Source organism: Phacochoerus africanus, chromosome 12, assembly GCF_016906955.1.
Source record: "Phacochoerus africanus isolate WHEZ1 chromosome 12, ROS_Pafr_v1, whole genome shotgun sequence".
In the NCBI taxonomy this organism is placed as follows: Eukaryota; Metazoa; Chordata; class Mammalia; order Artiodactyla; family Suidae; genus Phacochoerus; species Phacochoerus africanus.
Genome location: NC_062555.1, coordinates 14,183,853 through 14,198,164, shown reverse-complemented (window position 1 = coordinate 14,198,164; position 14,312 = coordinate 14,183,853). Strand labels below are relative to the sequence as shown.

The following is a 14,312-nucleotide window of genomic DNA, read 5'->3' as shown; positions in this document are numbered from 1 at the left end:
TCGAAGACTACTTGATTGTCTATTTTCTGTAGATGGAATCTACAGAAAAACTACTTGACCTAATAAGTAAAAAATTAAAGGCATTAACATTGGGGGGGGAAAAAAGTAAAGTTGTGTTTATTCACAGGCAACATACCCATCTATAGAGAAAATCTGATGTTACCTACAAAAAAGTAACTGAAACTAATGAATAAGTATACCGAGTTTTCTAGATGCAAGATCAATGTACGTGTATGGATTAGAAACAAACACTTGGGAACTGAAACTCTAAAAAAGGCTCCTCACAATGGCTTCTTCAGACTGGAGTGGAATATCGGCTCTTCTGGTCCAGCCTGAGGAGTTTCATATTTGCCAGCCTCCATAATCATGTGAGCCAATGCCTTATAATATATCTCTTTCCTTGTATTCCAATCCTATTTGTTCAGTTTCTTTGAAGAAACCTGACAAATACAGAGAGAGCCACCTTGGTCATGAGTCAGAAGCCTTCGTACTGTTAAGGTGTCTATAGACTCAATATAATCCCAATTAAATTGCTGGCAGGAATTTTTTGGCAGAAATGAATTAGCTCATTATCAAGGTCATGTAAAATGCAAATACCTAGCATATCCAAAACAGTGTTGGAAAAGAATGGTTGGAGGAAGAAAACTACCTGACTTCAAGGCTAATAAAGCTGTTGTAATCAAGGTAGTGTGGCTTAGCTGTAGAGATAGCGCCATGGAGCAATTAGATCAAAGGCACAGAATAGATTCTAGAAATAGACCCAAATATATATATAGACAGGAGATGTTTGGTAGAGGCTCAAAGGCAGTCCACTGAGGAACTCATGCTATTTTTTAAAAATTGGGCTTGACAATTGGATATACCTAAGGAAAAAAATAACTTCCATACACACCACACACGATATATAAAAATTAACTCAAAATGGACAATAGAACGAAATGTAAAGCTTAAATCTGTAAAACTTCTAGAGGAAAACATAAGGAAAATGTTTTTGTGACCTTGGGTTAAGCATATGTCTTAAACATGACAGCTAAATTGAAATTCATAAAGTTTTTAAAAATAAATTGATCTTGATCGAAATTTAAAACATCTACTCCTTGACAGACACTCTTAAGAGGATGAAGAGATAAGCCACAGAGAAAATATTTTCAGAGCCTATAACTGATAAAGGACTTGTATCTAGGATATATGGAGAACTTTCAAAACTCAATAATAAAAAAATCAAAAGCTTGATTTAAAAAATTGCCAAACAAATTGAACAGACACTTTTCCAAAGAGGGTATATGGATGGCAAATGAGCACATGAAAATAGACTCAGCATCACTAGTCATGAAAGAAATGCCAGTTAAACCTGTAATGAGTAATCATTGCACCTTATCTAGGAAGGCGAAAACTGGAAAGACTGTCCACACACCCCATATGTTGGTGAGAGTGTGAAGGAATTGGATTTCTCACTCGTTTGCTGGTGGGAATTTAAAATGGTATAACCACTTTGAAAAACATTTTAACAATTTCTAGAAACTTGAAACACACCTACATTGTGATCCCAGCATTCCACCCTTAGGATTTACTCGAGAGAAATGAAAATATATGTTCATGCAAAGACTTATACGCAAATGTTTATTTGTAATGATCAAAACGAAAAACAACCTGTCTATCAAAAGGTGAATTTATAAATAACTCGTGGGAGTTCCTGTTGTGGCTCAGTGGGTTAAGGACCCAACGTTGTCTTTATGAGGATGCGGGTTTGATCCTTGGTCTCTCTCAGTGGGTTAAGGATCTGGTGTTGCTGTGGCTGTGATGCAGTTCGCAACTGCAGCTCCAACTTGACCTCTGGACTGAGAATTTCTATATGCTGCAGGTGCGGCTGAAAAAATATACATGTGTATACCATATATATATATATATATATGGTATACACATACAGTTGAATATTACTCAACAATAAAAATAAGCCAACTGTTGATGCATAAGCTACAAGCTGACCCTAAAAATAATTATTCTGACTGGAAGGAACCAGAAAAAAAAAGAGTATGTAATGTATGATTCCATTTATACAAATTTCTGGAAAATGCAAACATTCTAAATATATGTGGCTTACTGCTTGGTTCATTATACCTTACTAATTTTCTTTTTAATTTCTAAAAGAATGATGACTATCTCTTCATACTGCAGTAGAATAATCTCTAGGCTATATTGTTAAATTAAAAAAAAAAAATCAAGGTTGGAGTTCCTGTTGTAGCTCAGCAGTAACAGACCCAATTAGTAGCCATAAGGATTTGGCCTCACTCAGTGGGTTAAGGATCCGGCAATGCTGTGAGCTGTGGTGTAGTTTGCAGATGTGGCTCGAATCTGGCATTGCTGTGGCTGTGGTGTAGGCCAGCAGCTGCAGCTCAGATTCAACCCCTAGCCTGGAAACTTCCATATGCTGCGGGTGTGGCCCTAAAAACCAAAAAAAAAACCAAAAACAAAAAAACAAAACAAGGTTGGAGAACATATACAGAGTACACCACTATTCAAGAAGAGAGATAAGAAGGGGCATAAAAAGTATACATAAACTCTTAAAAATTGGGTGGTTAACTATGGAGGGAGTATGAGCTGGGAAAAACAACTATTGCTCAACACTTGCATATATGCTGTTGTAGTTACCAAATAGTAAGAGTAAACATAGAAGCAGGCACCTGAGTAACAGAGTGGCGAAAACTGGGTATGTAAAGGAGAGGAAACAAATCTTCACCAGACTCCGGGATGCCAAGAGATACAGGAACAACAAATTTATACAGGGAAGAAAGTGTGACCCAGAAATTTTACATCAGCTCAGATTTTCTTCAAAAGACGTAGATCCTCAGACATGCAGGAACTCAGTGAATGCCAAGCATGTCTTGATAAACATCCTTGAAGATAAATTCCTGCTCTCTAAGGTTAAGATAAAGAATTCAAGATTGGAGAAGCCCTAACAAAAATACTGTTAGTGAGCAATGGATGACTGCTTTTTATATTGGACCTAAGTGAATGTGGAAATATAGATTCAGAGCTGGATATAAATTTTATAATATTTTTTTTCTTTTTAGGGCCGCACCTGTGACATATGGAAGTTCCCAGGCTAGGGGTTGAATCAGAGCTGCAGCTGCCAGCCTACACCACAGCCACAGCAGTGCTAGATCTGAGCCATGTCTATGACCTACACTGCAGCTCATAGGAATGTTGGACCCTTAACCTACTGAGCAGGTCCAGGGATTGAACCTTCCTCCTCATGGATACTAGTCGGATTCATTACTGCTCAGCTACAATGGGAACTCTAGAATTTTACAAATCTTGATAAGGAATATCTAATGATATAGTGGAATGAACATGGGTGTTGAAAGTCTAAGAGCATGAGTCGCTTTCATTCATCAGGGATTGATAAATATCATATAAGGCTGAAATTTGTAATTAAGCATTAATGGCCAAAGCCATTTAATGTTTTTCAGACAAGTTTGAAAATCTGAATAATGTCTTAGGAATTCTGCTTACTGATGTGAAGAAACAACATTAAAAATTTCATTGATTTATTTTCACTGTTTTTTCATTAAGTTTGAGTAATAGTAAATCTAGCATTTTCCATGAAAATAGCATGCATGTGCTTTTGTGTAGAATTGCCTATCTTTCTATCTACCCATCCAATTATCTACCTACCTACCTACCCACCTGTCCTTCTATCTATTTGCATGGATCTATTTAGGATGATGTTTACCAGAGAGTAACAGTGGTTATTTTGGCGTGGAGGAATTTGGGTAATTGTATTTCCCCTCTATCCATTGCATTTTTTGTGTTATATATTTGTATGATGAATGCAAACAATTTTTATAAAAAGTAAGATTTGGAAAGGTGCAATGAAATTGATCAATAAACAAACCAGATATGTCAAACAGTAGAGGAATTGGTAAGTATAACAGACAGAAATATGGCTTCCAAGATTCCTAGGTTGACTCTTAACTCCCAATGTGACTGTATCAAGACAGGGATTTTAGGAAGTTAGGGTTAAACACGGTCCTAAGTGTGGGGCCCTAATCCAGTAGGATTGGTGTCCTATGAAGAAGAAGAGGTTAACAGGAACATGCGTACAGAGTGGAAAGGCCACGTGAGGGTATGGTAAGAGGTCTTACTAGAAACCAGCTGGACCAGGACCTTGATCTTGGACTTGGAGCCTCCAAGACTGTGAGAAAACCAAATTCTGTTGTTTAAGAAGGTCCCATCAGGGTTCAGTGGTTAACGAACCCAAATAGTATCCATAAGGGCGTGGGTTTGGTCCCTGGCCTCACTCAGTGGGTTAAGGATCTGGCGTTGCCATGAGCTGTGGTGTAGGTCGCAGACATGGCTCGGATCTGGCGTGGCTGTGGCTGTGGTGTAGGCTGGCAGTTGCAGCTCCGATTCAACCCCTAGCATGGGAACCTCCGTATGCCATGGGTGCAGCCCTAAAAAGACAAAAGAAAAACAAAGTTCTGTTGTTTGAGCTATCCAATGCATGGTATTTTGTTATGGAAACCCTAACAGACTAATACAGTGAGTAAATTCATTTTTATGCTGCTATTAAAAACAATAATTCATATCTATACACACACACACACACCCCTAAAAAGTTTTTGATTCAATATTAAGTGACAAAAGCATATTTTATTATAATACACACATAATGTGATTCAACTTCTATTTTAAAGAAAAAAGCAAAACATAATGAATTCTGTGTGTACATGTTTGTATAAAGGAATACATATCAGAGTATTGACATTGGTTTCCTCAGGGATGGAACTATTAGGGAAAATAGCCACCAATTTTTTTACCTTATGCATTTCTATATTGCTTGAAATGTTACAATAAGCATGTAATTCTTTTGTGATTAAGACAAAAATAAGATTAATGAGAACTCATATGTTGAAAACTAACACAAAATGTGCTTCATCAGTGTTTGTGTGATTTATGCAGAATGACTTCTATTTGTCATGTATCCACCAGCACTCTGTCCAGGATCCTAAAATCTTTCTGTGGAGCTGTTCTTTTTCTCATTCATCCAAATAACATAACAATTTCTCTCCTTGTCTTTCTGGCAATAATTCTCCGTGGACATAATCACTTCTTTGTTTTCAAACAGTGACTTTCCTCTATATTCATTCGTGTAAGACCTGTGCATACCCACCCATGCATGTGTCCTGACCTGCATTTAAGTGGCAAAATAGGTGAATTGCCAGAGCCTCTGGTGTGCGTTGTATTCTACATGCTGCCTAATTGTGGGTAGTAATTAATATTCAACAGCGGTAAATGTAATTTAATCTGGGAAATTCAAGGAGTAAACTATTATTGAGAGATACTTTTCTCTTTCTCAAGACAAAGGTCCCAGTCTAGAGAACTGGTAACTCACCTAAACTCATTTTGATGAAACAGTTAGAAAAACGCTCCAGATTGAATGGTTGCCTGTGCAAGGCGAGATGGAATTTATCAAGTAAAACAGGAGCAGGGGTCACAGGGCCAAGAATGAAAAACAAATGCAAATCTAGGAGCTGTTATTTTAAAACCAAAGAAAAGTAGGTTACATGAGCCACTTCCATTTTAAAACGTTACCCTTTTGGTGGTGTGGGGGAAACCTTTGCCCACTTGTCCTTTTTTTTTGCTAAAGATGCTGTTTTTCCACGGAGGCAAAGAGTAATATTTGAGGAAGAGGTTTTACAGATGCAATTACAGCAAGACACTAAAGCTCAGGTTTGCACGTGGGTAAACACGTGCTTTCTCACCCAGAGAAAAGTTTAGCTTGGCAGCCTTTGCTACAAAGCATGACTCTGATCCTCGAGGAAGCCAAGACTACAGAAACCCAAGTCATCTCCAAAAATAACACCAAACCGAGAGCCTTGAAACTCCTCACACTGCTCGTGCTGGGAATGATGATGCTCCAGGACCCACTAAGCTATGAGGATGCCCCACACTCTTTGCGCATTAAGACTTCGCTTTAGGAGCGCCCGTTGTGGCTCAGACGAGGTGACAAATGTGACTGGGACCCATAAGGATGTGGGTTCGCTCTCTGGCCTCGCTCAGTGGGTTAAGGATCTTGTGTTGCCATGAGCTGTGGTGTAGGGCACAGATGTGGCTCAGACCCTGCGTTGCTGTGGCTGTGGCACAAGCCAGAGGCTGCAATTCTGATTCAACCCCGAGCCTGTGAACTTCCATATGTGTGCAGATACATACATGTGTACTGACCTGCATGTAAGTGGCAAAATAGGTGAGTCGCCAGAGCCTCTGTTGTGTGTTTTATTCTTCATGCTGCCTAATTGTGGGTAGTAATTAATATTCAGCAGCTGTAAACATAATTTACCACAGGTGCAGCCCTAAAAAGAGAAAAAACCCACAAAATTTCACATGGGCATCTCAACTTTTAGAAGCAGCTGTATTTTGCAATTGAGTTTTCAGAGTTGGTTGTTAAATTTAAATATTTCTGGAGGCTTCTAGAAAAAAAATAGAATAGATTTGAAAACTTAACTAGACAAAGATTTCTAGGACAAATAATTAATAAATTGAACTTCCTCAAAATCTATAACCTTTTCTGTTTATCCAACAACACCCAGTGTGGAAGGAGGTTCCTCAAAAAATTAAAAAGAGAACTACCACATGATTCAGCAAGTCCACTTCTTGGTATTGATCCAGAGGAAATGAAGGAAGTTCCCATTGTGGCGCAGCAGAAATGCATCCAGCTAGTATCCATGAGGATGCAGGTTCAATCCCTGGCCTCCCTCAGTGGGTTAAGACTCTGGCCTTGCCATGAGCTGTGGTGTAGGTCAAAGTCGCGGCTTGGATCCCATGTTGCTGTGGCCGTGGCTGTGGCGAAGGCTGGCAGCTGTAACTCCGATTGGATCCCTAGCCTGAGAACTTTCATATGCTGCAGGTGCAGCCCTAAAAAAAAAGAAAAGGAAAAAAAAGGAACAATAAGAAACCTGAATGCATAGATACAAAGAACACACCGTGGTGGTTGCCAGAGACAGAGGGGTGAGGGGTGGGTGAAACAGGTGAGGATGGTCTGAAGGTACGAGCTCGCAGCTCTAAGATAAAACAGTCCCGGGGGTGGAATGTGCAGCGCGGGGACTCTGGTTAATAATACTGTGCTGTGTATTTGAGAGTTGCTCAGAGAGTCAATCTTAAAAATGAATAATCAAAGTTAGTAAGATACTGTTTTCCTTGCAGAATCTTATTCTCTTTTTCATGACTGTTTGGATTTTTCTCATACTGTCAAGAAATAGAAGGAAAAACTACCCTACCTATCAAGAAGAGCCCGTTTTCTTTGTTCTGGCTTTTGTAGAAGAGAGTGGCCGGGGACTTCATTCGCCCTCTGGATAATTGTATATTCTTTAGTCGCACAATAGGGGACCTTAGATACTAAAGAGTTGATGACAGTGTAACGTTAAGGCCTGGTAACGTCATCAGACTGCACAAGGCCAGGGAGGAGGCGGTCCTCCTGTACGATTCATTTTTCTTGGCCTCGTGTTCTGCAGTGAGCATTTGGGTGGCAAAGAAGGGGACAGTCCTAGACTCAGAAACCTTTAAGCAGCCAGCTAAGTCCAGCTGCTGGGGTTGCTCCCGGAGGCCAGTGGCCTCAGCAGAGCAGCAGGGAAGAAAGCCTCTTGTGGGGTCTTTTGTGAGCCAGCTCTGCTGTTATTGCCTCACATTAACTTTTATAAGCAGCCTGGGATTGGCAGGACCAGGCCCCCCCCCGCAGGGTGGACCTCCTTTCCCCATGGTGGCTTTCCTTGCCAGTGATGGGAACCACTGACTAAAAGCTGACAAGGAAGCGACTTCATTATGGCTGAAACATTTGTTGACTCCCATGAGTGACTCCAATTTGACTCCGCAGGAGCCGATGCCTTCATCTCTCTAACTAAGACCTGACACGTCCATGGGGTCCAGCGGGAGGACAGGTGAACTGCTTTGGCTATTGTGCGTGCTGTGGCTGGAGCCCGCTCAGGTCAGTGGTGGGGCTAGGACTGGGGGGGCGGTGGGTCTTTTTTTTGGTCCTGCAGTCTCAACCTGGGCCAAGTGCGCCTTCATATCCCCACCCCCAGACCCCACCAGTCACACTATAGATTTCGGCAAGTAGAAGACTTTTCCCTTAAAGAGAAACTGGGGAATAGATATCTGTGGACCTTTGATGAATATTTTTCAACAAACTCCTTGGTCTGCAGAAGCCTCTCATCTTCCCTACATAGAAATCCCTGGCAGACCCTGAGGACTAGTATTCAGATCTGCAGACTCGTTTGTGTTGGAATTGAAAGCAGAATTGAGAATGACGTAGCTGGTGTGCAGCAGGCAGACTTATGACACCACCAGGGTTTTTGGCAGGTTGGGAAAGTGCTGTCTGGGGAATCTTAGCACTGGGGACCTGGTGAGCTGGACAGAGCGTAGCAAAAATCGGACAGGCACGTGAAAGGAAGCCCCGAGCGTATGCCCTGTGATACATGAAGCGCTCTTTCTTCTGGCCAAATAGAAGGTCTCCCCGCAAAATCAGACCTTAGAAAAGTCAATTTCACATGTGAGTTAGGTCCCGCGGTCTCTTCCGTATGTGAGTTCACCTGCGTGATCTTTTCCAGAATTATGGTTCCTTTTCCAGGGTAAAGCTTAGAATTTTGAAGTATCGACAATAACCTGACACACCCTGTCTCTACCTTTGTGAATAGCTTGAGGTCCTGGGGCACAAGGGTGAGAACCATTGGTTTAAGCACACAAACTGAGTTGTGAAAAGAGGGGGAGGCAGCTCGCAGACTCTGGGGGACAGGAGCTGCTTTTCAGGTCAGAGAAATCCCAGCCCCAGGCGCGGTTCCTGCTGCAAAGAGGTGGTTGATTCATGGGTGCTGGGCCTCAGCTTAAGCTAAGTTCTTTTAACTGGAAATCCATCCCTTTTTGCATCAGTTAAATCAGGAATAATAGCATTACCCGCCATGCAAATTTGTCATAAGCATTTCATAGGAAAGAACTTGGTAAACTCCAAAGGATACTATGGACCTGTCAGGGGTGGTGGTGGTGAACGGGCTGGAGAGTAACGCGACGATGACGATACTCTTCCAAAGAGTTTCACGACAGACTGTGGGTCCCAGATGTGCCAGCTACTCCGTTTGGCGTGTGTAAGAGAGAGATGTGCCTGCCAGTGTGGGGGCTGGGAGAGAGGAGAGAAGGTAGTGGAATGGAATGGAATGGAATGGGGTAGAATGCACCTACCCAGACCTGTGCTGGCGTCACCACTGTTTCCACAGTTGAGTTTCCACCATCAAGAGTGCCAGGTGCCAGGACGTTGGGTCTGGCCAGGACAACAGTGGGGGACGTGCCTGCTGGTCGTGGTTCTCCTTTGGGGAATGAAAACTGCAGCTTCCAGAATTGCCGATCAATGACATTTTGATCATCTCCCAGTTTGTTCCCCCCTTTCCCATCGTTTGAAACTTTCTGTATTTGCATGTTTTATTTCCAAAATGCAGACCCCATTCCTGGAGAAAACAATGCCTCGTGTTGGGTGAGTGGCTTTCATGCAGTTAGTGCCCATGAGAAATGCCGAATGGTTATTCCTTCTCTTTGCACCAGTTTGGCCTGAGTAGAGCTACGTGCTAATCCTGAACTCTAGCAATTCACTGAACTAGGAAAATTTAAGATTTTCTTTTTCCTTTCTCTTCTGTGTAAATGTCCCTCCTCCCCAACTCACAGGTGTTTACATAAACAGCCATCAGGCACTGATTGCTTTATATGCCAATGTAAAAACTGAAAATGGAAAGCCAGTTTTCTAGGAAAATAGAATCTCTTATAGTAACTCACTCTGAAGCTTTCAAATAACTTTGCGGCGACTCTGAAGTAGATAAGACCAGTGTACTATTCATTTTATTCAGGGGGAGAAACAGAGGTCTTAGTATTTAAGTAGCAACTTAAAAGCAAAATAGTGTCAATTGGGAAAATTTAAACTAAAGTCCATACATTCGGAGTAGCAACACCATTAGCTCTCTGCTTAAGCATTTGGCTTCCTGCAAAATAGGAGTCAAAAATAAGGCAAGTCTTGCAGGAAAGGCTGCATTAGTGCTTATCACCAGGCATTGATGGAATGCAGCAACATTAGGCACCCTTTCGGGGGCTGTAATAAATTAAAAAAAAAAATTTAGGTTAGGGAGTTCCCATTCTGGCTCAGCAGTAACGAACCCGACTAGTTTCCAAGAGGATGTGGGTTTGATCCTCCACCTTCCTCAGTGCGTTAAGGATCCGGCGTTGCCCCGAGCTGTGCTGGAGGTTGCAGGCGTGGATTGGATCCCACATTGCTGTGGCTGTGGTATAGGCTGGCAGCTACAGCTCCAATGTGACCCCTAGCTTGGGAACTTCCCCATACTGCAAGTGTGGCCCTAAAAAGCAAAACAAACAAACAAACAAACAAACAAATAAAAGTTTTAAAAAGCTACTAGAATAAAATAATATAGTTCCGCATGGCTATGGAGTCTCAGATTTGCTAACCATATTGCATAATAGGAAAAGAACTAACTAGAAAATGTGAAAGAACAAAACTGAATGGAATATCAGTTTGCATTGTTCTAGGCTTAAAGTTACCAAAGTTGAGCCTTGGGCTCCGAGATAAGAAAACTGATGTACAGAAAATCACAGATGACCAGGAACATCATAAAACACCAGCCAAAAGATTTACTGGAGTGCTTACAGTTTTTAAAAAGTTTTATTTTAGTTTAGTATTGAGAATCAGATTTTATAAGAAACAGTAACAATCGATTTAAGACAGGCTACGCAGCATTATGAGAAGTAGAAGATTGTAAATGAAAAGAAATGAATTGAATACATGAACTAAAGTATTGCCAAGTTATCCTTTGAAAGCAGAATAACTGATTAAGATCATTATGGAGTTCCTGTTGTGGCTCAGCGGGTTAAGGAACTGACGTAGTGCCTGTGAGGATGCGAGTTCGATTCCCTGGCCTCACTCAGTGGATTAGCAGCAGGTCCGATTTGACCCCTAGCCTGGGAACTTCTATGTGTTGCAGGTGCAGCTATAAAAAGAATTTTTTTAAGTTCTTGTAAGCTCTTGCCACACGTAGGTAATGGTTTATCCCCAGGATAATTGTGAGGTAGATTTGAAAAAGAACTAGAAGTGGCCCACCTCTGTGATATTTAAAAAGCACTCGGTAAATAATTAACTCATTCTAGACTTTCTTCTTTCCACAAAATGAATGGCATCTTTTCAAGGGCAGTTTATTACAGCTCTTGCCGAATAAGCTCTACCTATGAAGAATCTCTAAAATATGGAGTATTGGGGGGCACCTGGTCCAGGGCCTTGAGCCTGCAGGTGAATACAGGCAAGCATCATATCCTCAGAAACAAAACCAATCAGCATCATGGTTAGCAACTTCAGCTCAAGCATCACTGGTTCCCCTGATAATAAAGGTATTACTCACCTGATATTTGTGAAAAAGGGATACAGTTGTGAGAAATGACACAAGTTGTAAGATTGTAAGTACCTAAGATTTTAACATCGCACACACACACACACACACACACACACACACACCCATATAAAGGACTTCATTTTTTCCCAAAGTCCTGCAAAGGATTGAATTATTATTCATAGAAACGTCTAGAGCAAGTATAGAATTTCTCTTCCTCCCCAGTCAGGCCTTAATTTGGTTGTTTTAATTCCTTCATTTTCAGACTCGAGTTTCAGGTCCCTACAGGAGCTGCCACTTCTCGGCGTAAAACGCTGATAAAGAAAGCCAGGTTGTTTGGGAACTGCCTCGTATAGATCGTGTCAAACCACTGTCTTTTACGCATTTAGCTTTTTAATGGACTTTGCACGCAGCCACACTGCCTTCCAGTAAGCAGACACAGTTCCCAGGGATTGTCAAAAGACGCCTGTCTCCAGAGCAGATCTAATCCAGTTGGTGCCATTGAAAAACCTTAAATGGCAGCTTTCAGCTTATGTGCAAAAACCCTCTTGGTTCAGGTTACATTTTAATCCCAGTTGCTATATCAGCTTTATGGCAGGAGAGGTGGGGGTGGGCATGGGAGGGGGCTGTTTGGGGCTAAGCTTTAGTTTTCCTCCTCTGTTATGTAAATTATTAACTTGGGCAGAATCCCCTAATGGGAGGTAGTATCTAAGTCTGGCAGGCAGGCCGGCTGGGGGCCCAAACGCCTCGCCACTTATTCCTGAAAAAGAGCTGGAATGTACATATAGATTTCAAGCTGACCATTCTTGCTTTGATGAAGAGAGAAGGCCACAGCCTGGGACAGAGAGACAAGTTTATTTGTGCATCTTTTTCCAACACTTCCTGGAAAAATTAAGTCCCTTAGACACTTTTTTTAAAAATTATTTTCACTTTTTCCATTATAGTTGGTTTACAGTGTTCTGTCAATTTTCTGCTGTACCGCAAGGTGACCCAGTCACACATACATGTATACATTCTTTTTTCTCATATTATCATGCTCTGTCACAAGTAACCAGACATAGTTCCCTGGGCTCTACAGCAGGATCTCAATGCTTATCCATTCCAAATGCAATAGTTTGCATCTAGTAACTCAGACTCCCCAGTCCTTCCTACTCCCTCCACCTCCTGCTTGGCAACCACAAGTCTGTTTTCCAAGTCCCTGAGTTTCTTTTCTGTGGAAAGGTTTATTTGTGCTATATATTCGATTCCAGATATAAGTGATATCATGTAGTGACTTACTTCACTCAGGGTGAGAGTCTCTAGTTCCATCCATGTTGCTACAAATGGCATTATGTCATTCTTTTTTATGGCTGAGTAGTATTCCATTGTGTATATACACCACATCTTCCTGATCCAATCATCTGCCCTTGGACACACCTACAGATCTCTATGACGCAAGGCAAAATTATCACCATAGTGGTGACACTTTAGCCTTAAGTGACTTTCCAAAGTAAACGATGTAGCTGTGTCACTTTTTTTTTTATATTGGGCTTACTGTCATTGGATAAAAGATCATTCAGATTCTCAGGTCTCCATCCTGCTGTACACTCTGTGTGTATGTGTCTGTCTGCATGTGTAAGAACATCTTACCAATCGCCTGGAGTCTGTTCCAGTTCATTCTCCACATAGGATTTGGTCAGCTCCTTTTTGCCCGTGAATGTGAATAAAGGACAGGTGCAGGGAGCGCCGCCCCCGGACCAGAGCATGCGCCCTGCTCCATGGAGAGTGCCTCATTTAATACGCACAGTAAGTCTTATTAGTCTCACTTTACAGACGAGTAAAGCTCAGGCTCAGACCACCTCAGCGGTGCCATCCAGATCAGGCGGCTAAAGAATGACCCGGCCTGCACTTGGTCACAGCTTCCCCCTCCTTAGACCACATTGCCTCGGGGAAGCTCCCCCCTTGTGATGTAAGCACCTCTCAAAAGGTCTAACTCCTAACACCATCATGTGGGGGGTTAGGATGTCAACATATGGATTGGGGGGGGGGGGAAGCACAAACATTCAGGTCCGAGCACAGTCAAGCCTGGGCTTTGCCCACGTGTGAAGAATCTTATTGTTTTCCTCAAAGGGCTGGTAATGGGTGGAGCTCAGGTAATCCTTTTAAAATGCGGGCCTGTATCTCCCACCCTCTTCAGACTCTCCTTTACAAATCAGGAGTAGCCTCATACCTTCGTTAGTTATGGCTCCTTCCACCACCACCAGCAGCAACCGAAGCGAATAACCCTTAAAAAAAAATACACCAGCAGATCTTTCTCAAAAAGAGTCTTGTCATGAAGACCTCTCAAAAAAGCGTTTCCAGCCCAGCATCCTCATCTGCACAATTGAACTGGAGTTTGTCAGCCTCACTTCTTAGCACGGCCCCCAGGTAAACAGAAAGTCAAACGTGAGAGGGTCTCCTGACACAGTGGTCAAAGGTTGTGCAGTTACCAGGACAGTTTCCCTAGAGAAATGGGGTATTTTCTAATAGACTCACAGAAATAAGCCAGCTTTTGTCAGCTTCCCAACAAACCAATGGAAACCACCAAGTTTAAGAGCAAAGACAGCTCGTATGACAGTAAGTCCGACATGACGGGGACCCCCTCCCCCCAGTTGGAGTAACTCTTTCTAATCTTAGCTTAAAAGAAGCTGCCAGAGTGAGGCTATTTGTATAACCCACAAGAAGCCCTCCCACTCCCACATCCTTTAACTGCATGAGGTCTGGAAAAGTTGAAACGATTTCTAAGTGTTCCATCAAAACCAGTGCTTATCACTCAGGTTTGGCAAGACGCCTGTGTTTAGCTCCCAGTTCATCTCCGTGTTGCTGAGGCTCTCTCCTGGGAGGAGGGGAGGCTTTGGGGCGGAGGGG

The 14,312-nt window shown here is 42.2% G+C and overlaps 1 long non-coding RNA gene across 8 annotated transcripts in view; it reads left to right on the top strand.

The window, feature by feature from the left end:
* LOC125112663 (uncharacterized) overlaps positions 1-14,312 on the top strand; it is a 413,145-nt gene that overhangs the window by 282,812 nt on the left and 116,021 nt on the right. For 7 of the 8 annotated variants that reach the window (XR_007131218.1, XR_007131217.1, XR_007131211.1 and 4 more), the window contains one exon: positions 7,871-7,981. The exons of the other annotated variant lie outside the window; for it this stretch is intronic. This is a non-coding gene — a long non-coding RNA (uncharacterized LOC125112663). The remainder of the gene's footprint in view (positions 1-7,870; positions 7,982-14,312) is intronic. 8 annotated transcript variants of the gene reach the window in all.